Genomic DNA, 27,837 nt, shown 5'->3' with positions numbered 1-27,837 from the left:
CGGGCTGGAAGAGTAGGACGGGGCAGAGCCGGGGACTGAAGTCTGGACGAACGCACGGACGCACAAGCTTCCTCGGTCCCCCACTCGGCGGCCCGGGGGGAAGCTGGGCTGCCTGGCCCCGCGCGGCGCCTGCCGCCGGACCGGAGCTACCTGTTCCAGCGGCCCGAGAGCTGCATCCCCGGCTGCTGCTGCTGCTGCGGCTGCCGGGATCCCGATGGCTCCCGGAGCCCGACTGAACACGCCCGCGGCCCCTCCTCGCAGAATCCCTGGGGGCCCCGACCCCCGATGCCGAAGTGATCCGGACCAGGGACAGCGGGGCAGCCCCCTCCTGTCCAGCCTCCACTGCTACCGAAGTCTGCCTCTGCGGCCGCGGCTTCGGCCTGGGGGGGGGGGGGGTTAGCCTTCTTCCCTTCCTTTGCCACCCCACCCCACCCCATCCCTTTCCCACTCCTCTGTAACTTTCATTGCTTTGTTCTACTCGAAATGATTTACAGAAGCTTCTTGGCCCGGCCCTCCGCTAGGCTGTAAGAGCCCGGCACAGGGATGTGTTAGGTTTCCGTCTACCCATCAATTATGGATGGAAACAAATAAGGAAGAGTCAATTTTGCATGAGCCCCTTCGCGAAAGCGAGGGGCGTCCTCCTGCCTGGAGCCGCCTCTTCTTTCGAAGGCAACTAGCAAAGATGGGGGGGGGCGAAGGGGAGGGTGATGGAGGAGTGGAGGATAGGAAAACTTTCTTTCCCCTTTCTTTACGGTGATTATCTATTTGTTCCAGCTCTGCAGAAACTGATACAGCAGCTCACACTGGGTAATTTGGAAGGACTTAAATAAGGCTCCTCTATTATTTATAACTCTTGGATTGAAATGAAAGGTCATAGAGGACTTGGAGGTGTAGATGAGCCCTGGGTTTGAAAGATTCCTCGCAAATTGACTCCCAGAACCGTTACTGTCAGGTGATTGAAAATAATCCTGGACTTAGGAGATAAATGTCATGGAACGAGAAGGAAAAAAAAAGTGTGGATATTAATTGGATCCTTTTAGAAAATCATTTTGACCAGTCTCGATGGTCGCCAGCTTATTAGCAATGTTATATTTTATTCTAACTCCAACAACACAGTAGTACTCTCACTATATTGCTCTCTACTACTCTACTCCAAAAGTCTAAAGGGGGAAGGGGGTGGGGTGCAACTTTAGAACGCCTGCTTTTAGAAGCTGTAAATGTGTGCAGTTGGTCGCAGGCAAGATTGGAAGGAGTGTGGATGGTTCAGGGCAAGTTCATTCCTACTTTTGGAAAAATATCTCAAAGTCAATGACCTACTGACAGTAGGTCAGTAGTGGCATCCTTACTTGGAAGGAGGACACGTTATCATTGTAAATATGTAGCTGTGGGGAGGAGGGGATGGACTTAACCCTTATTGTAGTTTAAAAGTGTGTGTGTGGGGGGGCACAGACATATGTTATTGTATTTGGGGTGATTATAATATGATGGGGAGGAAAGATTGTGAGTATAAAATCATGTCTCTGGCACAAAATATCTTTGTGACCTTGGACAAGTCAGTCTGCTGGGTTGGGGGGAATAACTCAGCTTTTTCATCTGTAAAATGAGATTGTCTTAGTTGATCTTCAAAAATTCTGTGATTTCACAACTATCATGCCATTTTTTTGAAGATCTCAGTATTCTGAAGAATCCTGAGTTTTAATTTAAAAAGAATCTATAACAGCTATCTCCAACATTTTGGATAATAAAGTTGGTCCTTCCCTCATTTCAGTTTTTGGGTCTTCATGAAATATGTCTAAAACTTCTGGGCAAATATAAGCCTAGGAAAATATTTGTAGAGAGGATTCTTTAAGATTCCCTCCTCCTCTTCTTCTTCTTCTTGAGGAATCTTATCCCAAGAAGCTTAGTGTGAAAGGGTTTGCTGTTCTTTTGTGCTGTGAAAGAATACAATTTTATGCTGCTTTATTCATGCTGGGGAGAAAAAAAATCTACCCATCTCCTTAGTGCATGTATCTAATTCAGCAAATTAAGTTGTATGTAGTCAAGTTTAACATAATGAGTGACAGACATATTATATAAACATTTACTCTAGCTTAGATAAATAGAACTTGCCAGTTGAGCTCTGTGATTTTGGTCTCTATTACATTAATTTAAACCTTTTTTTCAACAAATTCATATATAGATTAGCTGTAATGAAAGTTCTGGGGAGAAAGGACTTGCCTAGAATATATACTTTGAATTGTCTCTAGTGTCTCTAAACCTACCTCAAAGGGAAGGTACTTTGTGAAAGACAGATATAAGGTAAACTTAAGATTTTCAAATATTTTATTTAGAAGACCAGTCACTTTTATTTGGATCTTTAATTACTTTAAACAACTATATATATATATATATATATATATATGTATATATATATATATGCATATATATGTATATATGTATTAATGTTGTAGGATGTTACTGTCTATACTTGTTTCTATTGAGGATGCAAAGTAATTCATATCATCCTCTAGTCTAAAACATTTCAGTGATGCAGGAGAGTGTGCCAAGAATATAGTGGCTGCCCCATTGTATGATAGGTAGTTCTCATTTGATTTAAAATTACTTTCCTTCGCCTTCTCCTCTCCCCTCATGACTGAACCATCTGGACATTTCTTACTGGATGGAATGATTTGAGGTGACAGCAATAAACTTCTTAGTCCTTGAAATGATTACAGTATAGGGATCCAGAAACCTTAAAAAGTTCATGTCCTGAACTGGGATCATCTGTAATCATCATTATCTGAATCTGTTAGTCTCTTTATTGTAATTAGATTATGCCTGTAGTCTGTATGAATGAAGCCATTTCTCCATTATATTCATTGGGATCTATTACTTGAAATGCAGAAAACTTTATAAACTAAACCTCAGAAACTTTTGATCTAAAGATTGTCACTATTACTATTGAATAATTGTAAATTGGAAAGGATAATCCTAGGGAAAGCTCTTGCTCATAAGTAGCTTAGTCACTGTTTTTGAGGAAAATAGATGATTTTTCAATAAGAAGCAAGCAAGGGAAAAACATGAAATCAGTTTAGTTTCTGCACTACATGTAGAATATCACTTACAGTCGACCAGTCATTATGTGTTTATTAAGTGCTTACTATGGAGCAGTCATTGTTCTGAACTCTGGAATTACAAAGAAAGGTCAAAATAATCCTTGATCTCAATGAGTTCACAGTCTAAAGGAGAAGACAACTTGCAAACAACTATGTTCAAACAAGATATGTACAGGATAAAAGAGAAATAATCAAAAGAGGGAAGGCACTAGAATTTAGGGACCTTAGGAATGACTTCTGGTAAAAGATGGGATTATGTGTATGGAAATACATATATGATTTTGTATCATCTGTTTGTATAACCATAGAAAGTCAGCGTAATGGTTATGACATTGCCGGTTAAAATTATATCTTTGTTTTAATAGTTCATACACACACACACACACACACACACACACACACACACACACACTTTTCTTTTGGGTGTGAAGCCAGAAGCTGTGATTTTCATCAGTGAATGGAACTCCCTGTGAGGTTGCTCCCTCTATTAATTCAAATTGGCAACTGATTTTCAAGTCTTAAGTAGTTGCTAGGGGACTATGACTTACCTACAGTCCTTACCTGCAGCCCCTACCAGACAAGTGATTCTGGAAACCCAGTTTGGAGGCTTTCTTCTTTAAGCACTATGCCAGGCTGCTGTAAATTAATGCTCTTTATGACTGGATATTGTAGATATTTATCTTTAAAAGAGGAAGAAAGGGAGAAGGGGAGTTTGAGTTCACCAGATCCGTAAGTCTCAAAGACATTGTGCTAGATAGTGGTGTCAGATGAATGAGCTTTCTTTTTTTTCTTATTTAATCAAGAGTTGGTGATCACATGCTAATCCATCACATAAATACAAAGTACATACCTATCTTCCTTTTAAGTCACATGAGTATTTTATCTCAGAGTAGGATGAAAACAAGATTAAAGACCAAGAGGACCAACCCAGTGGATTTACTGGACTTGGAGTTAGGAAGATCTAGGTTAGAAGTCTGTCTCTACCACTTATTTTTTTGACCATTGGCAAGTTGTGCCACTTTGGAGCCTCAGTTTATTCATCCATAAAATGGGGATAATAATACCTACTTTCTAGACTCCTTGAGGTTTTCAACCCTTACTTATATATTGTTCCTTTCATTATGAGGGTTGTTAAAACAGGTGTGTTCTTTTTTTTTTTCCCAGGCTCTCATAAGTCAGTATGTTTAGAGTTAAAGTCTATCTAAGCCATCTTTATTAAGGTCTTGCTTGTTTTGAGAACAGCTGCCAGCTTCCAATTCAGCAGAAAGTGTGTTCTGATTTACTCCCATGTCATATGTAAGAAATGAAAATCATATTACTTTTATCAAACTGACAATACCATCCTCAGATGCTGTGGGTACTGACTGTCTGAATTTCTTTCCTCAGACCCTGACAGCATTGGTAGTGCAGCTAAAACTGAGTTACTTCTCTTCAGTCAATTGGGAAAAGAACTAGATTGTCTTTATTTTCAAAGGCACAGTGTTTATGGAAGCAGTGAAATCAAATCCAGAGACACAGTATATAGCACATGAGGTGTCCTTCTTTCTCAAACTTTTCTTTTCCATTAGGCTTTTGTTAACTAACCCAGATTAGCATTTTAACAACCCTGAAGTGAACTTCTGCCATTCTTTCGACTTGGACACAGTATGTATATCATCCATCATTCTGTCCTTGGCCACAACAGGCTACTGGCTCCATAACCATTTGGAGCTACATAGAATTCATCCGACTGTGAACAGCACAGCTGGCTATAGCAATTTTTTCTTCCACACTACTGGCATCATTGTCTGGTTTTGGTAACTAAAGTTAACATCCAGAACGGGAAGTTTCTTTTGTTCGCCAACCTGGGCCAAGCCCCTCCCTCATCCAAATTTGTGGGGCACACCTGCAAAAAAAGTCATGGTTTGGGGAGGGACAACTGTAGGCATTTTAAAAAATGGGGAATCACCATAACCTTAATATAGATTCCTATGTAGCCTCTTCAGGTTTGAATATTAAACCACTTGAGTAATGGAATTAAAAGGAGCTGCTCAGACGCCACTCAGACTGGACTTTGAGAATACCATATATTTTGAAAAGGAGAAGAAAGAAATTAAAGTAGTTTATAGCCTGCAGTTCCACTTGACAGAAAACAGAAAGGACCAGACCAATTCTTTGGTGAACTACACATGTTATTGCCACATCTTTTTCTTTTTTCTTTTTTTTCACAAAGGCAAACATGTGATTTAGCTAAATCTGGGCCCCGTGTCTAATAGTTGCACCAGATGCTTTTTGCAAGGATTTTTTCCCCCTTTTTGCAATAAAATGATATAAAAAGTACAATGTTATTACTTGTTAAGGCATGAAAGGCATGAATCATAATAAAATCAGCTCTTCATAGGTTGATTATTTGTAACCCTTTTCTGACTGTTTTTGAGGGATATTTTTAGTCTTCTAAAATAAGCAAGTCCTGTTGTTGGAAGAGAACATCAGTTAATCAGTAAATATTTATTAAACATTTATTGAGTGTGTGCTAAGAACTGAAATATTTAGAAAAAAAAAATTCCTCCCCTTAATATCTCATTCTAATGGCAAAAATAGCATGAACGCATATATAGTATACATATAATGCTGAATAAATACAAATACAAATGCTTTGTATCTTTTTGTATATATAATATGTATATATTTTAGATAATGTACAGTATATTATATATAGCTATATAAAACAAAAATATATATTATGTATATAACCTGACAAGCAAGCATATATGATATAATGGTTCTGAGACTACTGATGGTATTTGTATATATATATATATATATATATATATATATATATATATATACACACAGATAAAACTGCACAAAATATAAAGCATTTTTGCATGTATATATATATACATATATATGTATATATATATACATGCATGCTATCTCTGACATTAGAATGTGAGCCTGAGGGAAAATATTTTTTCCTATCATCCTGTACCAGTCTTATCTTACATACAGTAAGTGTCTATTAAATGTTTGATGATTAACATGTTCATTTCTCTCTATCTCTGTCTCTTTTTATATATGTATACATATACATATATATATTATTTATATATGCATGCATGTATGGATTGGTGGATAATACAAACAGATAGAAAGCATTCACAGTGGAAGAGGGGCAGGAGAAAGGAATGAAATATGTTATGTGAGGTTTAGTATAAAGGCCAGTAAGGCTATACTGTAAAGTATGTAGAGGGAAGTAATGTGTCTGGAAAAATGTCAGACAAAGGAGATTATATTTAGTTCTCAAGGTAATTGGAAGCCATTTGAATTGGGGTTAGGGGAAAATGCCTTAATCAAACCTGTGCTTTTTGACAACTTGTGTGGAGGATTTCTGGAGTGCAGAGAGAATGGTAATTGTAAGGATTCTCTCATTTGTATGCTAAGATTAGATTTCCAAAGAGAAAACTCTATTTAATGACTTTCTGATTATTACTACCAAGAAATATATAAAATTGGTAGATATAAGCCAACAAATCTTTTTGACAAAATTCTAGGATGACCTATAAAAATCTATATGAAAAGATTTTTGATAGAAGATGGGGTCTTTCTTCCAAATACACCTGTTTGTGGATGACTTTGTACTTTTTGCATGAATCTCTAGAATGTTTACTGAGCTTCCTAGTTAGTTTATATATGAGAATATTCAAAAGAAATCAGTCTAACAATTCAAATAGGATAATTAAATGGATGAAAAATACCCATTATTCAACTATGGCATTCAATTGGATGGTTGACCCATAGAGTTGGTATATGCGTATATATGAATGGCTGAATGTGAGTGTGAGTATATATGTATTTGCATATCTTAGACAGAAAATGTAAATGAAATATGAACTGAACTGAAATAGGGAAGAAGAGAGAAGAAAGTAGATTGAATTGGTATTTGGAAAATAATGCAGAGCTTATAGCCATCTTAAGACTGAACCGAAGTTTAGAGGTCATTTCTTTTTTAACATGTATTTTCCCAGCAATGGTGGATGGTTGTGTATTATGGAATGCTCCAATCTGCAAGGAATCAAAATTTCAAGTTCCCAAAGGATAATGGAGAGTATATATCCTAGGGGAGTAACAGATGGACATTCCCATTTCTTTACTGATGCTCCATTTGTGCTTATAAACTGTAAAAGGATTACAGGAAAACAACAGTATCCTCTATGGAGGAGTGATTAAAAACAAGCATAGAAAGTCACACAGGATGAAAAGTTATGGATGATTTGCCATTTACACCAGTGTATGAGATATCACAGATCTTTGGAAGTAAGACGATATTGAAATAGAGAAAGAAAATGTGTTCCTAGAGTCAGTTCTGATACTTATTATTTTAAACAGGCAGGTTACATTTCTTTCTAGATAAACATTTACATACTGAATTAGCCCCAAACAGCTTTGATTATAAGAATCTAGCTTTACCATCTCCTGGCCCCAAGACCTTTATGGCCTTAGTTTTCATCCAGGATAGTGAAGATGATATTTTTATCATAAATTCATATTACATAATATAATCTATAGATTATGTACAGAAGCATCAACATTGAATAATTTCTATGTAAGCCATGCTCTTGCTCTCTGTCCTTCATATTTTCCTCTTCTGCCCCCCAAATTATGACATCTTACCCCCTTCACAGTATTCCAAAGAAGTATCTTGTCCTGCAATTTTTCTCTTTGTTAAGGTTCCCTGTCCAAGATTACAGTGGCATGGGACAAATGGCGTTATTTATCACTCTCCTTCAAAAAGTGTTTTTGCTTCTGGTGTGATTGACATTCATTTCCCAGATCTTGGCAGGTGAAGATCCATTATGTATCCTTGTCCCATTTCCCAAGAGTATTTTATTGGCCCCATCAGCAAAGACAGCAAGGGCTGCAGATGTTCAAGCATTAGTAGCATCAGCATGGAGAGAGTAGTTCTGTAGTTTCATTCTGTTACAACATATATTTTTCTGGGTTATGGTTGAATGAAAGCGTCCTTTTGCCTGCATGAGTAATCAGATCCATCTCTGAGAAATTGCCAACTAGGCTGGGTTTTTTGTCAGGGGGGGAAGGGGGAGCAGAAGGGGGAACTTTTAGAGTTAGATGCTTTCATATTAAAGATTTGTATTTGGAAAATAAACCCTAACACAGAATGCCACACTAAGTCTCATGTCACACTAAGTCCTAAATACATTTTGGAAAGAAAACTATGGGTTAAAAAGTCCTGGGAGTCTTGTATGTATAATAAACCCTCAGAAAAAGCTGCAATTACTTTGTCTATTACTGTAGTCTGTACTTAAATTTAAAGGAGGGAGTTGAGCTACACCATGTGTCTCCTTTGGCATGTAGCAGCAGAGCAGAGGAGGTGGAGGGCACCTATGATCTGGGGCAGATGAAGCTCTGACCAAAATAACATATTCATTTTCTAGGATTAGGCTGTCAGCAACCCAGTAGATAAGAACACTGCAGCTCCTGCTGCTGGCCAAGGACTCTCAGTGCTACTCAAAGGGTTTTTGGTAGCTCTTTTTAGTTTGTTCTTTGCTGTCATTCATCAGCAGTGGAGTTCCTGAAAATCCTGTAGGTAGTTGATAGAGCAGGCAGTGACTCTGTCCAGTAAATGCAATTCCCTTTTTGTATCTTGCCTGAATGCCCAGGCATGGAGCAGCCGGCAGCAGAGGCTTTAAAAGTACACCATCCGTAAGAGAGGATGAATGGGATCCACCTTGGGGTGATTTAGTGTAAGGTGTGATGATTTGCCTGGTGATTGACAAACACAGTTCCAAACCAGCTGCAATTCAAGTGCTACAATATAACTGTGGCAAAATTACCAATTAGGACAACTATTTAACAGATATGAAGCAAAGCCAGCCTTGAATGTTGGCGTTTCCTTCAGAGATGATCCTTTTTAACTTGAAAGGACCAGAATTACAAATACTTTAACAAACCAGGAAATTAACAAAAGGCTTTTTGTTAAGTCTAAGCTCTGAGGGGTACAAGGAAAAAGTAAAGCAGTCTCTACCCTTCAAAAGCTTATGTTTTAATAGGGAGTTAGAAAATATGTATCTAGACATCTATAAAGTACATAGGAAGGAAGGGAGAGAGAGAGATGGAGGGAAAGAAGGATGCAGGAGAAAGAAGGATACATCAAGCATCAATCAATCATCAGTCAGCATTATTTGATACTAAACTAACAACAGCCCTGAGAGGTAACCATTATCATTATCCCCATTTTACAGTTAAGGAAATTGAGGCAGACAGAGCAGGTAAGCAACTTGTCCAGGTTCACACAGCTAGTGTCTTAAGGACTGCTTTGAACTCAAATCTTCCTAACTCCAGGTTCAGTGCTGTTATCTGGCTCTAGCAAATGGGAGAACTGAAATAGGCCCCTGCCTTTCAGTTGGCAACTCAAGATGGCTCTTGAGTTGAGTCTTGAAGGAAAGTCAAGAATTCTATGTGGTTGGCTATAAGGATGGAAAGCATTCCAGACTTGGGGAGCAGTCAAAACAGAGGCAGCAAAACCTCCACTTCTAGGTTTTTTTTATTTAGGGAAGAATTCTAACACAAAGAAATCTTGAGAATAAGTAGTATTTGAATAGCTATAGAGCACTTTAAGGTTTACAAAGTGCTTTATATACACATATATACAAATATATGTGCTTAGATACACATCTATATGCATATATTATCTCATTTGATTTTCACATCACTGTAAAATAGGGTATATTATTATCTCCATTTTAGGAAACTGAGGCAAAAGATTAAGTTACTTGCCCACAGCCATACAACTAAACAAGTATCAGGTCTTCCTGACTGCTAAGTCAAATACTATCTGTCTCCTGCACTATCCTGCTGCCCCATGTGAAAGTTAAACACATTTGTAGCCTGAATTTATTGCAGATGTGGCCCACCATGGCACCCAAACCACATTTCAGACTGTACTTGATGAGAACTGGATGCTTTTCATTTCCCTGAATCCCAAAATCACCAGAGTTGGGAAAGAGAAAGTGGAAGGTAAGCATCTACTGGTTTGGGGTTCAGTATAGGATACTTTTTGGAGACACCAGAGTGGAAGGTGCCCAGTATGTTGAAAAAACTGGTGAAAAAGAACATGTGCAAAGATCAATGGAAGGAAAATGGAAACCTATGGCTTAGGAAAGAGAAGACTTAGATCGCTAAGAACAGAATAGCAGTCTTCAAGGATTTCAAGGGCTGTCATGGGGAAGAGAAGTTATACTGGTTCTGCCTGATTTTAGAAGGCAGAGACAGGAGCAATGGATAGAGGTTAAAGAGAGGCAGACTTTTTTTTAAGTTTAAGGAACATCTAGATATGGAGGCAGTGATCACAGAGAGCAAACCTGGCTTTACCAAGAGTGGATTATTTCAGATGAGCCTCATTTCCCATTCTGACAAGGCTTTTAAGATTGGTAGGTCAAAGGAAAGAATACAGGAGATGACATTTATCTAGATTTATTACTTCATTCATTTGCTCATCTATCCATTTATTCATTCATTTACTCATCTCTCTATTCATTTATCCATCCATCCATTCATTCATTCATTTATTTTAATTTGCCCAGCTTTTACCCAAGTATTTGATAAGAGTTTCTTTTACTATTTTTGTGGCTATGATGGAATGATATAGGATAGACAATAGTGTAGTAAAGTGGATTTAAAATTGGATGAAAGTCTCAAACCCAAAACTAAAATCATTGATGATTCAGTATGAGTTTAGAAGAAGGTCTCTCAGATTGCCACATAGACTTGAGCTATTTACAATTTGTCAATGACTTAGATAAGGTTATATAGATGGCACATTTACCAGATTTACAGATGATGCAGTGCTTGGAGGAATAAGCTAACTCACATATTAGATGTCAGGGAGAATGACTCCAAAAATATCTTGATTGACTAGAATGTTGGGCTGAATTTAATAAGGTGAAATTAACTCCAGTACTAAAAAGGGTCTGTGATCTCATTGAAGTGCCTGCTCATCCTTTGTGTGATTCTTAAACATATTCTCATGTGAGTTCACTACATCCAGTATGCTTGAAGGTCTTCCTCATTTTTTTTAACATCAAGAAAATACAAATGGTGCATGCAGGATATCCAATGGTCATCACTTACTTTCACTTCATGATTGCCCCAAGATCTGACATTTCTTTGATATCCTTTACATCATTTTTCCTACGTAATATCTCATTTGTAATGTCTTCTCATCATGATCTTGTCCACCATTAATCTATTGATTGACTGATGAGTCAATCAAGAAGCATTTATTAAGGACTTACTATATGAGTCAGGCTCTGGGCTAGACTAAAGGAATACAGAGGGGAAGAATGAAATCTCTCCTCTTAAGGAGATTTCATTCTGTTGAGATCTACTTTGTCCCTTTTAGTAAACTTAATTTTCATTTTTTGGAGGCCTTCATATTCTATGACTTGTAATCATATAACAGCAACGTATAAAAATGAGATTAAAGAGTTTTTCCTATCTATATAAAATGTTTATACAGCCATTGAGGGTCTCCTTGATGAGGCTATTAGAAAGGAATAGGCAAGATTTAGTAAGAAGTATTCCACAGTGGACCACATCATTGCCAATTACCAACAATTGATAAAGAGATGGAGAGAATACAAATTGCATTGTGTGTCTTGTTTGTTGCCTATAAGAAAGCAGGCAACTCAGTTGAGTAAAATACTTCAAAGGCTATCTTCCAACAAAGTGTCTTGCATAAATATATCAGAATTTAGATGATATGGTAAACAAATCTTTGATCATTAATAATGAAATAATCATTGATAAGCTGGAAACCTTCCAAAGGTGTTGTGACCAGGATGATGAAGAGCTTGGCAGACATGCAATATGAGAATTGGTTGAAGGAATAAAAGATATTTATCTTGAGGAAGAGAAGGAAGATTGAGAGGTGGAAGGAAAAGAGTGACTGTTTTTGTTTTTTGTTTTTTGCTTGACCCTTGAGAATAGAACTAGGATCCATAACTGGAAATAGGCTTACTATAATAATTTTTAAAAATTTCTTATTTAGAGCTGCCCCAAAATATAATGAATTGCCTTTAGAAATAGTGAATTTGGAAAACCTTTAAACCAAAATATAATGTTTACTCTTTCTGGGTCTGTGGTAGAGCAGGGGTCCTTGTTTCAAGGTCCTTTGCATGTCTTAGATTCTATGATTTGGCATTTCTTTCCTAATCTGAAGTCCCTGGATGCCAACAGGTAGATTACCAATATAGCTAGTCTAGGCTGGCATAACAAGGGGAGGCTGAAGAGAAGATTTTGGGCGAGGAAAGAAGAGGAGGCTGCAATTCTCTGTCCAGGAATGTGCCTGAGACCATTCTAAACAGTTTGTGGGAGCTTATTAAAATTTTCAGTGTATGCGTTTTAAGCCTCAGAAATGGGCAAACATTACAAATCAGCTTGTTTTATTGTTTTGTTAATTATCTAGACTTAAGAAAGTGTTAATAATGCAAATTAAATTTGAGTGTATGTATTTTTTTTCTTGGAAAACATGGTTGTTAAACATTTATAAGCACACACCTGCATTGCTATATTCATTGCTTTGAACTTAGCAGGAGTGCAGTAGAAGGCCCAGAAATAAAGATATCATCAGACCAGAGATGTAGGCTAACAATAATAATAATAATAATAATAATAATAATAATAATAATAATAACTGATATTTATAAATCACTTCAAAGTTTACAAAGTATTTTATAATTATTATCTCATTTGAACCCCACAATATCCCTGATTATTCCCCTCTGCCTCCTAGAAATTGTGAGAGCAGCAACCAGTTTTGATGGGCCAGTAGGTGCTTCAAAGTCTGTGTTTGGGTCTAGGCCTCTAGATTATCACTTTGTAAGCTCTAGCCTTGATTTTCTTACTGTCTAATCAGGTTACTTCCATTTCAGAGGTGGTCAGCAGCATTGGTGGTAGTAAAAATCTTACCATTTTAGAATGGAAGAAAGAACACTTCTCCCTTTATAATTGTTTTAAGAAAATTCAATGTAATAAAAAATAATTTATAAATTAGGGGATAATTACTTAAAACATCTGCTTGACAAGTAGTGTATAAGCCCAGAGTGCATTTTAAATATAAGCTCCTCAATTTTTAAAGTCCTTGAAATATCCTTTACTACTTGCAGAAAGACAGAGACACTTAGAGAATACTAGAGCATTTTTACAGATGAGGAAGCTGAGCTCTGGAGGTCAAGGTCACATAGTCTGTCAATTCAGTGACCAGCGCTTCGAGGATAACCCAGTCACTTGTCTGCCAGCCCTGTGTTCCTTTCTCTAGACAGCCTCTGCTGCCCAGTTGTTGAGTCACTGTCAAATAAAGATCAATCAGAAATGAAGACAAAGCTCCTCTGAACTTATAAAATAAGCCTTGGAGACATAGGATGCTGTTTATAAAAATCCAATATGGGCAGCTTTTCAGGAGCACATCTATTGTATAAAGCAAGGTACACCTATTGTCTCTTAATGTCCCCAGTTAATGGTGCTAGGCACAGCATGAATGAATACCTTTTAGATTGATTGACTGACTGCCTCACCCTCCCAGAAGTAGAATTGCATTTCTGGACAAGTCCTGAAAAACAGACCTGACTGGTCTAAATTTTCACCCCCTAGAAAAGCTTTTGAACAAAATCGAGTTGGGAATGAGGAAGGCATATATGTCTGTATTGGGGAGGAGAAGACAGGACAGGAGTGGGGGGGGTGCTGTTGTTTTCCTGTTTAAGGAAGGATTACTTTTCATTTCTCTGAAGCTTTCAGATGACCTGGGTGGGGAAGAGATGCTGACAATAGGAACTCACTTCTATATCTATGTCTTGCTTTAAGTTTTACTCTCTTCCTCAAATCAACTCCACAAGGCAAGTTTTAACATGTCCTTTATACAGATGGGGAAACCATCTCTCCAAGGTTAATTGAACTCTTCTCTATGGTTATCACAGAGGTGGGGTGAGAAATCAAACAATGGGCAGTTAATGGTATGAACTTAGGCTCTTGATACCCACTAACTGTGTGACCTAAGTCACTTTAACACCATTATCCCCCCCACCCAAAGCAAAAGGAAAAAAAAAAACAGAAGAAATCATATGCAAAATCAGGCCTGTTATCCTAGATTTACCTTTCTGACCCTAACCCCATACTTTTTTTAACCAGACCTACAATGATGTTAGTAGTGAACTTGAAGAATCTTCCCTTTCCTAATCCACGTCAACACTTGTTCTGCAACTTCCAGTTCTGACATGGATATTTAGAGGTTAAATTATTTGTCCAGGATCATACAGTAGGCATCAGAGACAGGACACAAACCCACATCTTCCAGCCCATCCAATTGAAACAGAAAAAAAAATAGTATTAATCATGGTCTTTCTTTCCCATCTTGTATTTAGCAGACTTTTCAGTCCTGAGGTGACACTGCAAGCTGATGAAAGGCTTAATAACAAGGTCAGAATTCACAGATTTTCCTCAAGCTTCTCTGGTCAGGAAAAACACATAGTTCTCTGGACCCCTGAGTTACGATCTTCATTGATTCATGCAGCAAGATAACTAGCAGTTAGGACGCCTGTTGCTTTTGACTAACAAGGAGGACGGTTATAGGAGAGAAAACATCCCTAGCTATCTCTGGAAAGAGGGAATCAAGTCATAAAGCCTGCTCCAAGCTAAATGGTTTCTTTCTATTCTCAGAGATCTTCACAGGAAAACAGAAATTAAGGAAACAAAAGGGCAGCCACTCCTTTCTGCTGACTAGCCTGTATAATTTCATAAATAGAGTCCTGGGCCAGTATTTATAGCAACAGTTTTTGATTTAATGATAAACTGAGATAAGGGTAATCAAACTTCATGCTTCAGGGCATAAGGTGATTGTCTGCTCCAGTCAGGATGGATTTTTTTTTCCCCTTTATGCTTTGCCCAATTGACTAGATACATTAAGGAACTAGGAGAACCCCACCTGTTAGGATGAAACTATAATGGCTTTCCAGAAGAGATGGGCATCATCATTTTATCTGAACACTTGTTACACTTGAAAAGAGACATAGACCAAATAGGTATGCATGTATTTGTTCATATATTCATACCTACAAAAGGTATACACACTACCTATATGTGCACATGAGTGACTGTGCATTCACATGCATGTGCAAATGCACATGACCATAGAGACACAGATGAGGTACAGATGCTTATATAGCAAACTGTGCTTTTATAGAATTACTAGTTAATAAAATTATCTGCTCATTTGAATAGATATGGGGGAATGAAAAACCAACCTATGTTATTACATTTAGGGGAAAAAACTTTCTCTCATATTAGAATCATAAATTTTTGATTTTGGATCAGAGGCAGTATTCAAAGGCAGGTGGTGAACATTTGGCTAAGAAAAAATACAAAATTTCTTCCTCAAGGAGATATTGGAGGTAAAGACAGTGTTAAGAGTAGAGGGGCTGGAGGTTCTTCTCAAAGCCTAAAGTAGGCAAAAGCCTACTGATTTCTCTTCTTTAAAAAAAGCTTTCATTGCAAAAAGTTGACAGAGGAAGTAGCCCAGTAGATAGTATCCTTGATCTTACTAGCTGAATTACCCTGGGCAAGTCACTTAATTTCTTTGTGATTCAGTAAAATGAAGAATTGATATCTTTGGAGTTTCCTTCCAGCTTTAAATCTGTGGGACATGGATATTGCTACATTGTTCCAGGGTCTTTCTCCAATTTATACTGCATCTCTAGTTTTAAACTGAAAGATCAAAATATCTTTGCTGAAGACCAATTGAGGATTCAAAGGAATGTGCCCAAGGAGTCTGATCAATTTACATAGGATTCCAGTACAGAGTTGAATGCTGTCTTTTAAGGTGTTGTACCCCACTGAGTTAAACTTTGAGCTGTTTGTATTGTTCTGAACTTCTGAACTTCAGAATGCAAGACCTCTGGCAAAATGCTTTCCATGTCTCTATATAATTGAATTGGACAGTTAATAGGCTCAAATCCACAGTGATTCTAATCTTTGGAGTCTACCTATTGGATACAGATTCCTAGTCAAACATGTTTTTATTATTGTAATTTATATAAGACTCCCTTGTGGTGAATTTCTGGGAGAATTTGGTTGTCCCAGGATGGGTAAGCATTGATGGGTGTTCATCCACATCACTGGAGGGAATAGGCATATTGGTGTCATCAATCAACCAGCATTTATTAAGTTTAAAATGTTCTGGGTGTGGGGGCAGCACTAGCCCTGCAGTCAGGAGGAGCTGAGTTCAAATTTGGCCTCAGAGACTTAATAATTGAATAGCTGTGTGACCTTGGGCAAGTCACTTAACCCCATTGCCTTAAATAAATAAATAAACAAATGGATGAATGAATAAATAAATAAATAAATAGAATGTTCTGGGTGCTATGTTAAGTGTTGATAATACAAGGAGAAGGCCAAAACATGATCCCTGCCTCAGGGAGATTATATTCTAATGGAGGAGACAACTTGTAAATAAAAATTTATACAAAACCTATAAAAAGTTGATTGAAAATAGCCTTAGGAGGGAAGACACTTTGCATCTTTGGAAATCAAAGAAGACCACCTTCATAAGATTCAAATCACAGATGCTTTTGGATACCTATCTTCCCTATGAAATTGTATAGGTTCAAGTCATATCTAGATTTTCTTTTGTATATGTTGTTCTGTTGTTTCAGTCATATCCAACCCTTTATGACCCCATTGAGGTTTTGGCAAAGATATTGGAGTGGTTTGCCATTTCCTCTACAGCTCATTTTACAAATCAAGAAGTTGAGACAAACAGGATTAAGTGACTTGGCCAGGGTTACACAGCTAATATATGTCTGAGGATAGATTTGAACTTGAGAAGATAAGTCTTCCTGACTCAAGGCCTAGCACTTTATCTCTTGCACCACTTATCTATCTAGGTCTTTGTAACTTCATAGTATCTACCCCAGACCATTGAGTCTTAATGACTATTTATTGAATCAATATATCAATTAAAAATCATTTATTAGGGCATCTAGGGACATGATATGATAAAGCAACTGATTCTGGAGTCAGAAGAACCTGGGTTCAAATCACACTGGCTGTGTGACCCTGGGAAAGTCATTTAACCCCAATTGCAACTCTCTCCGATCAAACAAAAACCCAGTTATGTATAGGCAACTAGAGATAACAAAGATCAAAAATTAAGCAATTCCTACCCCCAAGGAGCCTCCAAGGAGACAATATGTATAAACATTAATATATCTAGATTGTCTTAAAACTTAAATTCAAGATAATTTTAGGAGTTAGGGCAATAAAATGGAGAGAGACTTCATGCAAAAAGGAAAGAAGAGGTGGATGTTAAGGTGGAGGTGAGGAGAGGGTACATTCCAGACTGGGGTATAGCCAGTGAATGAACTTAAATGCTTGGGGAAATAATCACATTTCTCTCAGAATTCATAGACTTATAGTATCACTGCCTCCCCCTCCTTTACCCACCCCAAGATCCCCATAATTTTCAGTTATGCTAGCCCTGAAGAGCAGTCTCACATAAGTGGCTACATTGCACTTACTGTCTTGTTCTGAGATGCATAGCTCCCCTATAGCAATCTCACCCACTGGGGTAATAAACAGTTATCTTACACTGAGGTGCCACCTGGGCTAATGCCCAAGCCAAGAGTGAGAAAAGAGAGAGCTACGATAATCTCCCCCTTGAGAAGACTCTTACTTGCTGCCCTAGATGAGAAAAACCATAATTACCATTGTACTTAGATCTTGCCATATCTTGTGTGTTATTATTATGGTTGATATGGGGAGGACTAGCAGTGAATCTACCATCTTTTCTTTCCAACTATTTCCCAACATTTTACTGTAGGATACAGAAAGGTTTTGTAAAAGTATTTTTAGTAGTCTCTATATCCAGAACTGTACCCACCTAGGTAAACATATGTATATCTTCTCCAAGTGTACATGGATGCATGCACCTGGTTATGTACCCACACTTAGTGTATATTACTGAAACATGTTCATGCACGCATGCAAATTGTAAAAGTAGAAAATGTGATCCAAATGTTCGGTGGCTCAGAAGAAATGTTATTCTGCCTTTATGTGAAAATTTAGCATGACTGGAACAGAGTCTGTATTTGATTAGACAATGTTTTTTTTAAATGTAGGAGTCTTTTCAGAGAGCGGTACTTCAAAAGAACTACTTAGAATATGTTAGAAAATTGGTTTGCCTTCACCAGGCTTCCATATTCTCTGCAGACTCTCTTAAAAGAGAAAAAAATGACCTCCCTCCTTCTTCCCCTTTAATCTCAAGTTATCACTTTGAGACTTTTTAAATACAGGATATAATTACTCAGATGTTTTCATCTTCCTTAAGGGAGAAACAACACAAACTTCAATTTTTTTTTCAATCTTGAAAATGCAGGATTTCATTATGGAAGTCAGGTTTTTCTATGGTTTAACCTTTACTTAGGAAAGCACTATGCATTTATTAAGTGCCTATTGTTTCTCTAGCACTATGGCTTGGCTTCTTCAAGAAAATTCTTTTATTTAAATTAAATTAATGCTTTGTTGCTTTTTAAATTCCAAGATGACTTTCTCCTCATCCCGCACTAGAGACCATTGTTTTACTTATACACATATACATACACACATTCACATACACATATAATTGCACCTGCAAACACACACAAGTTTCTGGGTAAAAAAAAAACCATACTATACAGTCTATATTTATACTTATCAGTTCTTTCTCTTGGAGGTGAATAATATCTTCTTTCATAGGACCTTTGTATTAGATTTGAATATTCCTGAAATTCATGAAGGCAAGTTTCTTACTTTTCTGTTGTATTTACTTAACTTATTCCCATTGTGAAAGTCCTACAGATCCCTTTCCTGCCCCATCATGAGTGTTATTTATGCATAATTTGAGTTTGTTGCTATCATAAATTATAGCCCATGTTTGTTTTATTGTTATTGTTTTAAGGAAGGCTTTATAAGTTTACAAATCTGTTGCCTAGGTGGCATGAAAGATGGAGCACTGGATAGGAGTCTCACTCCTCCCTCCCAGAGTGCTGTGAGGATAGTCTCATAGATGCTAGTAATTATACTAGCTTATAACAATCTAATGAGGCAAGCAGTGCAAATATTATTCTGTACATTTTATAGCTAAGGAAACTGAGGATGCAAGAGGCTTAGTGACTTTTGCCTGAGATCACAGAGCCACTAAATGGCAACCTCCAAGTATGATGTACTATAATTGCATTATGAGACTCTTTTTTTAAACTGAAGAATGCCACCCTTCATCCCATTTTCCTTTCTCCTTTGTGTTGAGTTTTAAAACATCCATACCTAATTCAAACCACTTAAACTATCAGCAAGTTCTGCCATACAGTAAACTCTAAGAATGGAGATAGTGTTTCTCTATGCTTTGAGCTACAGCAAAGCAATTCAATAACCCCTTGTTGAGTTTCTGTTAGTTATCCCAAGAGGGATAAAACACATATATAAATACCTATAAGATAGAAAGAAATGAATATTAGATGGGATAGAGAAAAATATTGGAGAACAGAAGGAGATATTTCTACTGCCTGTAGGTTGATGATCTCTGAGAGTTCCTGTTTCCATCTTGTTTGTCAGAATTAGCCTTCAATCTGTCTTTATTCAAATACTCAAGAAGACCTTTGATCTCAATAATGTGGAGGTTCCTTATAGGACCACCTTCAATACCTACTCATCTTATGTCTTAGTATTATTATTATTAATAACAAAACAAACATTACAATTAACATCAAATATCAAACAACTATATAGAGCTTACTATGTGCCAGACCCTGGGCTAATTAATCATTTTACAATTATTATCTCATTTAATCCTCACAACAATCTAGGGAAGTAGTTGCAATCAATGTTATTAACCCCATTTTACACGAGGAAACTGAGGCACCCATAAGTTAAGTAACTTGCCTAAGGTCATATAGCTAATAAATATTTGAGGTCAAATTCAAACTAGACTCCAGACACAATGTTCTATCCTCTGCACTATCTCATAAGTTCATCATTCGCAAGTTCACCCAATTTGCAGAGGGGAGAGAAGGGGGCTTTCCATGCTTTCTCTTAACACCAAGAGAATACCAGGGGAGTCCATGTGCTGTGTCTTTTGGTTATTGACTATCCTGGCTATCAACCCATTTTTTGATAATATTTTAATCCGATTTCTTCTTTGTAAGACCTTGTTTGTAATGCATCATATCTTCTTCTTGCTCACCTTTCCTTTGCCCTCTGGCTTTACTAATCCATTTCAAATGTGGCTCTTCAAATCCAAAAAGTTTTTAAAAGCTTTTCATTCCAGGCCACTGGAACATTCAGGGCATTAGGGAAAAATTCATTACAGTGGGTGAAGTGTAAACAGATTTCTTATACATAAACCTTGCAAAGAGCATCTCTCCCTTGTATATCCTCTTCTATGAGCTCCAGACCAACACCCTTGTCTTCCCAGAGGAGACCATTAATCATTTTCAAATAGCTGCCTTTTTGAAACTGAAAGAAGCTGAGATGATCAGTGGTGAGAAAAAAAAAAAGACTCAAGTCAGTGTCCCATGTGAAGTCTTCATATACCTAAAGCTACCTGTGTGTCCCTCTATGCTGAGTCTGACAAATCCGGGTAGAAGAACATAGTAGAAATCATTTTTTCTTTGCCTGTGTCCTTCATGCATGCGCTAAAAAGCCTCAGTTTACCCGTGCAGAGAAGAAATAGAAGGAGAAAGTGTGGGGACGGTAGGATAAGAGCATCAAGGCTTAGGAATGGGGAAGGAGAAAGCATTTCTATTTTTCTTCCCTAATCAATGATCAGTCTTATAAAGTATTAGATATTGATGAAACCAGTTTCTCTGCAGTGTCTTTGCTTCTGGAACAAGTATTTGGAGCTTTCAGATGATGATGCCTGTAACTAGTGAAGGTGGCTATTTTAGCTTGGTAATCTGGGGACTGAAATGAAATATTGAGCTACCTTGCATCACTTTTCTTATGGGACAAGGGTCCTAAATCATCACATCAACATACACTCAACAGTTCAAAGGAAATCAGAGAAGATCATTCATTCATCATTCAACAAACTTTTTTTTCTTTTTAAAAATATTATTTTTATTCTGACCTTAACAAACACCAAATAAAATAACATTTCCATATACCTAGTAGAATGGGGTTAGGGAAAAGAGGAATGTACAAGAAATTCAGTTCTAGTGTGTGTAGTTTGTTTTTCTTTAAAGTGAGTAATAAATTCAGGCTGAGGTTTTCAAAGCTGTACTGCTTTGTACTTCTTTCTGGCCTTGTTTTTTGTGCATTCTTTCAACTTGCCCCAATGACTTTGTTTTCTTTTTACCTTTTTTTTTGGCTAACCTATCAGATGGTTGTTTTCCCCTCTTCCCTTTGTTAAAAGAAAAACAAAGTCCTTGTAATATATATTATGCATAGTCAAGCAAAACAAATTCCCACACAAGCTTCAACAAACATTTATTAAAGCCTACAGGACCAATATTATTCTACAGTCTATAAATGTATAGCATCATGAAGATAGCAGGTGTTTTCTTCCAGTCAACTTTGTTGTCCACTTTCTCATTTTGCAGATGAGAAAACATGTCCAGTTAGACTAGGTCACTTGCCTAAGGTCATCCAGGTAGCAAGTGAATATAACAAAATTTGAACACAGGTACTCTGAGTTCAAAATTCATGGTCCTTATGCCAAGCCCCATTTATTACAGGAGTGAAGAACTGATATGGATTTTGTAAACTGCTAAGTACTGAAGTTCCTAAAGATAGCCTCTAGTGTATGGACTAACTGAGAAAAGAACAATTCTGGGATTAGAACTGATTATTTCTCATTCACTGAATACCCCAGTGGAATATACCCAGGACTAGCTAGGGTAGTTATCCACAAGCCTCTGAGACATAGTCTCTGCATTCAGGTCACCTAGCTGTGCTATGTGGTTGAATTATTTTTTAAAACTTTTTTCAAACCATGATACCTGATTCTTAAATTCTCAAAGACTATGCCAGTAATGCAAAAATATTAGAGAGATTATTCTCTAGAGGACAGGATGATCAAAACTGTATTTTCATTCACTTGGAACCAATTGAGAGCCAAATAATGCCCAAGTGGTGCTTGGCCTAGGACCTAGATACATTCCTTTGGGCTGAGCACAAAGGTAAAGAAGTACTGACTTACAAGAGGAAGCTGATTTAATCAATTAAAAAACAAAACAAGAAAATATCAACCTAATAAGCAGACCTTTTAAATTGACTGGATTAAACCATTCAATAAAATGAGAGTGACAAAATAAGCAGAGAAAATCTGTTATAAAAAAGAAATAGACCTCAAGATAAAGAAACATAAAATGAAAAAGGTTAAAATGTATTATGCATAGATACAAAACAAAAACAAATCTGTTCTATTAGATAAAAGCAGAAATTTCAAGCATATAATTGTCATTTAGCTGCTGGAATTTAAAGGATTCTACTGTTTAAGAAAAGTCCATTCTCTTGATTAATAGCAAGAAGTAAAAAATTTGTGCATAATGGGTTCTGGGAATATTCATGTCAAGGATATCATAAATCATTTTAAGTATTGAAAAATGTATCTGTCAATAATCAACAAATGTTTATTGAGTATCTATGGTATTCCAGGCATATTATATGTGTATATATCACATATGTCACTAGCATATTTTATACTTGTATATATATGCATATATATATATATATATCACATATGTGGGTATATTTTATAGGTGTATGATAGGGATATGTGTATGCATTTCTCAAATAAATTGGAAATAATCAGTAGAGGGAAGGCACAAGAATTAAGGGATTGGGAAAGACTCCTGTGGAACATAGCCAGCAACCCAGGAAGTAGAGATGAGAAAGGAAATCAGGTATGAAGAAAAGTCAGAGAAAATGCCTAGAGTTTGGAGATAGAATATTTTGCTCTAGAAATGGCAAGGAAATAAGTGTCCCTGGATCACAAGAATCTAAGATGATATGTAAATTGTAAGAAGACTGGAAAGTTGGAAAGGGCAGGTTGTGAAGGGCATTGAAGGCTAAAGAGAAGATTTTGTATAACCACTTAGTACTAAAATTAATTTTAAAAAGTCTTTCTAGCTACTTCAGAATCAATAACTCAGCATTGCCTTAAGTGTAGTAGAAAATACTAGATTTAGAGTCAGGGAATCTGTACTTTTATCCTGTCTCTATCTCTTCCTGCTTTGTTGTTCAGTCATGCCTAACTCTCATTTGGGGTTTCCTTGACAAAGATACTGTTTGATTTTCCATTTCCTTCTTCAGCTCATTTTATAAATGAAGAAACTGAAGCAAACAGGGTTAAGTGACTTGCCCAGAATTATACAGCTAATAAGTTTCTGAGACTGGATTTGAATTTCGGAGTCTTCCTGACTCCAAGCCCAGCACACTATCCACTATCCCAACTCCCTCATGCAAGTCATTTAACCTCATCATTTGTGGAGAGAATCTAAGACTCAGAGAGATTCCATTTCTATTCTTATTTTTCTCAATACCTTTAATTTCATTGACTTTAATCTCAAACCAAACTGTTCACTTATGACTGACCTGGTTCCACTCTTTCTCACCTTTGTTATTATTCATACCATATCCCTTGTCCTTCTTACCCAGTGTCCCAGCCCATTCCTTCTAGGAGGCAGCATTTGATGTGAATCTTGAAGGACTTTCTTGTATCTTTGTTGTTGGAAGTGGCCTCTATCCTTGCAACTCTTTTGGTCTATTTGTTTGTACCTATCAATTTCTTCCCACTTTGAATTCATGAACATGTTTTAACTCCCCTGCTCCTTAAATTCCTTAAAGGTAGGGAATTATTTGTCTTAGTACCTATTCCTCAGGTATTAGTGGTGTTTTATATTTAGTCCACAGTGAATACAGGCTTATCAAATTTTAATTTTTTGTCAACTGATTTTTCCAAGGTCCCAAGGCTAGTTTGTGGTAGAATGGGGATAAGAATTCAAATTTCTTGACTCAGACAAGTGTTTTGTTTCTGCTATATCATGATGTTTGTTTAACAATAAAAAAGAAAAAACATTCTCAGATTCCTTTTATGTTTGCAGGTGACCTCAACCTGAATGAAAACAAGCAAGTCTTTGAGGTTCAGATATTCCATGGAAACAATTGTATAGTTTCTTTTTACACTATAATTAAAATTTATTTTTTCAATAAGCAAAAATAGATTTTCTAAAAAAACTTAGCAAAAATCTACTTTTTTTCTCCCTTCTACCTCTCTCCTTCTGAAAAAAGAAGGAAAACCTTTGTGTAACAAATAGGCAAAGTCAAAGCAAAATGAATTCCCATGTTGACTTTGTCCAAATAATATATGGTTTTATCTGCACTGAGTCCATTACCTCTGTCAGAAGGTGGACATTTTGATAATGGGATCAATTGTATTCATCAGAGTTTTTAAGCACCTCAGAATTATTTTTCTTTGTTCAAATTCTTCTGCTTACTTCTTTCTGCATCAGTTCATAGAAGTCTTCCCAAGTTTCTTTGAAGCATGCTCTTTATCATTCCTTTTAACTTTTAAAAGTTTTTATTGAAACAATAGGCAATATGTTTTGATTTGCCATTTTAGTGAGAGCTCTGCAGTAGCTTGGTTTTGTTTACTAAAGCATTTAGCAAACCCACAGGCAGGCCACATTTTGGACAACCCTGCCTTATAGAATAGTAATATTCTATTACCTTCACCTATTATAATTGTTTAGCTATTCCTCAAATGATGACCATCTTCTTTGTTTCTAGTTCTTTGATACCACAAATTAGAAATATTATCTGTACAAATGGGCCTTTTTATATTTCTTTGATGTCTTTTGGGTATAAATCTAGTAGTAGTATTCTTAAGTAAAAGGCTATGAACAACTTAGTAACTTTAGGGGCATAGTTCCAAATTCCTTTCCAGAATGACCTAACCAATTCACAACTGTACCAATAATTGCAATAATGTTCCTGTTTTCTCACATCATCTCCAATTTTGTAATTTTTCCTCTTTCAACTTCATTAATATGATAGCAGTGAAGTAGAACTTCAGAATTGCCCTAATTTTCATTTCTCTAATAGTTATATATATATCCTAATAGAGATTTTTTTACATGGGTTCAGCTCTCTATTGACAGTTGACCAATTGATTAATAGGATTAAACCTACAATAATAGAATGTCTTTTTAATGTCTTTTCTTTACAAACTCAAAACAGTTTTATGTATGAAGTTGGATTTAGAGTTAGTAGGGATCTTAGACATCATTTTACTTAGACATCATCAGTCTCATTTTATAGATGGGAAAACAGAGGCTTAAAGAAATTAAAAGATTCCTAATTAAATTAAGTTAATTAAATTAAAATAATCTAATTAAATTAAAAGGTCATATAGCTTATAAGAATTAGGGTCAGTACTTGAACTCAGCTCCTTCTCTCAGTCTAGTACTCTATCCTCTAATTTCCATTTAATAAATAAGTAGGAGCAGCTAGATGGCCCAGCAGAAAGAGCACCAGGCCTGATCAGGAAAATTCATCTTCGTGACTTCAAATCCAGCCTCAGATACTTACTAGGTAAATGACACTGGGCATGTCACTTAACCCTGTTTGCCTCAGTTTCCTATCTGAAAAAGCATCTGGAGAAGGAAATGGCAATCCACTTCAGTATGATTGCCAGGAAAATTCCAAAATGGGGTTATGGAAAGTTAGTCACAGCTAACCCATAATAATATAAGAAGGCAGATGGTGCTATAATCTAAATCTTGACTTGTAGCCAGTATTCTGTACACCAGATAACCAGCTTGAATCTTGACGATTTTGCAATATAAAATCAAATTGATCGAGCACTGGAATAATTCTGCTCATTTCATCAGAATCTGTCCTTTTTTTCTCTATAGATTTAACTTTAATTTCCCAGGGGAATCAACTTACTTTTGCCACAATTTAAAAAAAAAATCTATATCTAGGACTTTAATATAAATGTTGACATCCTTGAGAATTTTCTGGTTTAGAAGTTTGGTGTATTCCTCTGTGAATATGATTCCTAGAAAAAAGATACAGTATTTCTTCATTTGACGTTCAAAGATCCAGTCATTGAAGGGTATGGACAGTTGATGAACCCTAACCTGACCCTAGAAGAACCAGGAGCATCAATTGATACAAATATTTGCTTCATCCTTCTACATATTCTTAAAAGCTAGTCCTTCTCAAATTGAGCCTGTATGGTTAATTCAGTTAATCTGGCACTTTAGCCAAGTGCATTTTCAAAAATTCTCTTTTAGAATATACAACTGTTTCTATGGCAGATCTAAGCCTCTAATGCTGACTTGTTTTCCTTCAAGTTGAGGTCACTTGCAAATTGCAACATGAAAGTCATCTCTGAGTAAATAAGCAACCCCAAATTAAACAAGATTCGATTATCGCCATCCTCACTTTTTTGGACAGGCATCCCTTTCTGCCTGAAGCCACCTTCTATTTCAGCAAATTTTAGATCACAAGAGAATTCAATCCTCAAACTCTCTAATCATCCACCTAAAGCAGTTTGCATCATTAAAAGTCAACCACTCTACATTACAAGCATTCCGTCAGCTTGTTTTAGGAAAAGGGAGGTGAATACTTTATGTAATGTTAAAAGCCTGCAAACAACTAAAGTGTAGCTAGCAGAACCACAAGCCAATTAAGATCAAAGCTGTGATACTTAGTAGGAAGGTTTCATCACTTAAATATGAAGGCTTTTTTTTTTTTTTACTTTGACACAGATCAGGAGGTGTTAATGCAAATTCTTTAAAACAAGTCAAATAGTTTCATTTTATAGCGTGCAAGAATTATATATTTTTTTTCTTTCCAAGTCAATTAATATCCTGCTTGTGGGGATCCCTAAAGCAGTCTGGTTTAGGGGTTAACAAAATTTCAGTGGAGAACAACAGCAGGGCTCCCCTCTGTTTTTCTTCTGTAGCAGTGGGATGTTTAGAAGGCTTGGAACCCAAAGGGAGTTTACATTTAAGCCCGTAAGATATTTCTTCAGCTCCTAAGCAGTTGGCTTACATTTGCCTTAGTTTGGAGAAGAGATTTCAAAGAGATCCACCGAGATAGTTTAAAATCAGAGTTTTGTTGCCATAACAACTAGATGCAGCTCTATTCTTATCCCCGATTTAGTTTATAATTAGCAAAAAATGGTTGGATGGTCCCAAATTCAGAAGCAGATTTAGTTTTCAGTGAGGAGCTTATTTTCAATGTAAATTATAAAGAGCTCAGCTGTAGAAAATGGTGTGTGAACACTCCCATTCAGCATTTAGTAACTGAGCCAAATAAAAAATTCCCTCAGAGCCAATGTTTTCACCTGTTTCTATCCCAGATGTTTTTGGCCCTCCAGAAAAGGGTTAATTCAAACTCTTTTTTTTCCTCTTTCTTCCACATCTCACCAAGAGAGTATGGGATATAAATAATGCAGGGTTTTTATTAATAAAGTTATTGTTAGTTTACCAGTTCACTCTAAAGCAAAATTGGAAATTTGTGGATTTATTGATGAAAAATATTTTGATGAATGAGGCACTAAAGTAAGCTGATTATTTTTCACCCACCACCTTGAAATAATTGCCTCAGTGTTTTATTTCCCTGTCATTGGTAGAGGGATGGTATAGAGGAAGCTTTGCTTTTTCTTTTTTGACCTCACTGGTAGGTGCATCTCTTAGCAGCTTCT

The 27,837-nt window shown here is 36.6% G+C and overlaps 1 protein-coding gene across 11 annotated transcripts in view; it reads left to right on the top strand.

Moving 5' to 3' along the window:
- The window catches only part of SEMA6D (semaphorin 6D), a 70,603-nt gene that overhangs the window by 916 nt on the left and 41,850 nt on the right, over positions 1 to 27,837 (top strand). The gene's annotated exons all lie outside the window — the stretch shown is intronic.

The sequence above is a fragment of the Macrotis lagotis genome, chromosome 4, assembly GCF_037893015.1.
Source record: "Macrotis lagotis isolate mMagLag1 chromosome 4, bilby.v1.9.chrom.fasta, whole genome shotgun sequence".
NCBI lineage: Eukaryota > Metazoa > Chordata > Mammalia > Peramelemorphia > Peramelidae > Macrotis > Macrotis lagotis.
This window is presented reverse-complemented; position numbering and strand designations above follow the sequence as displayed.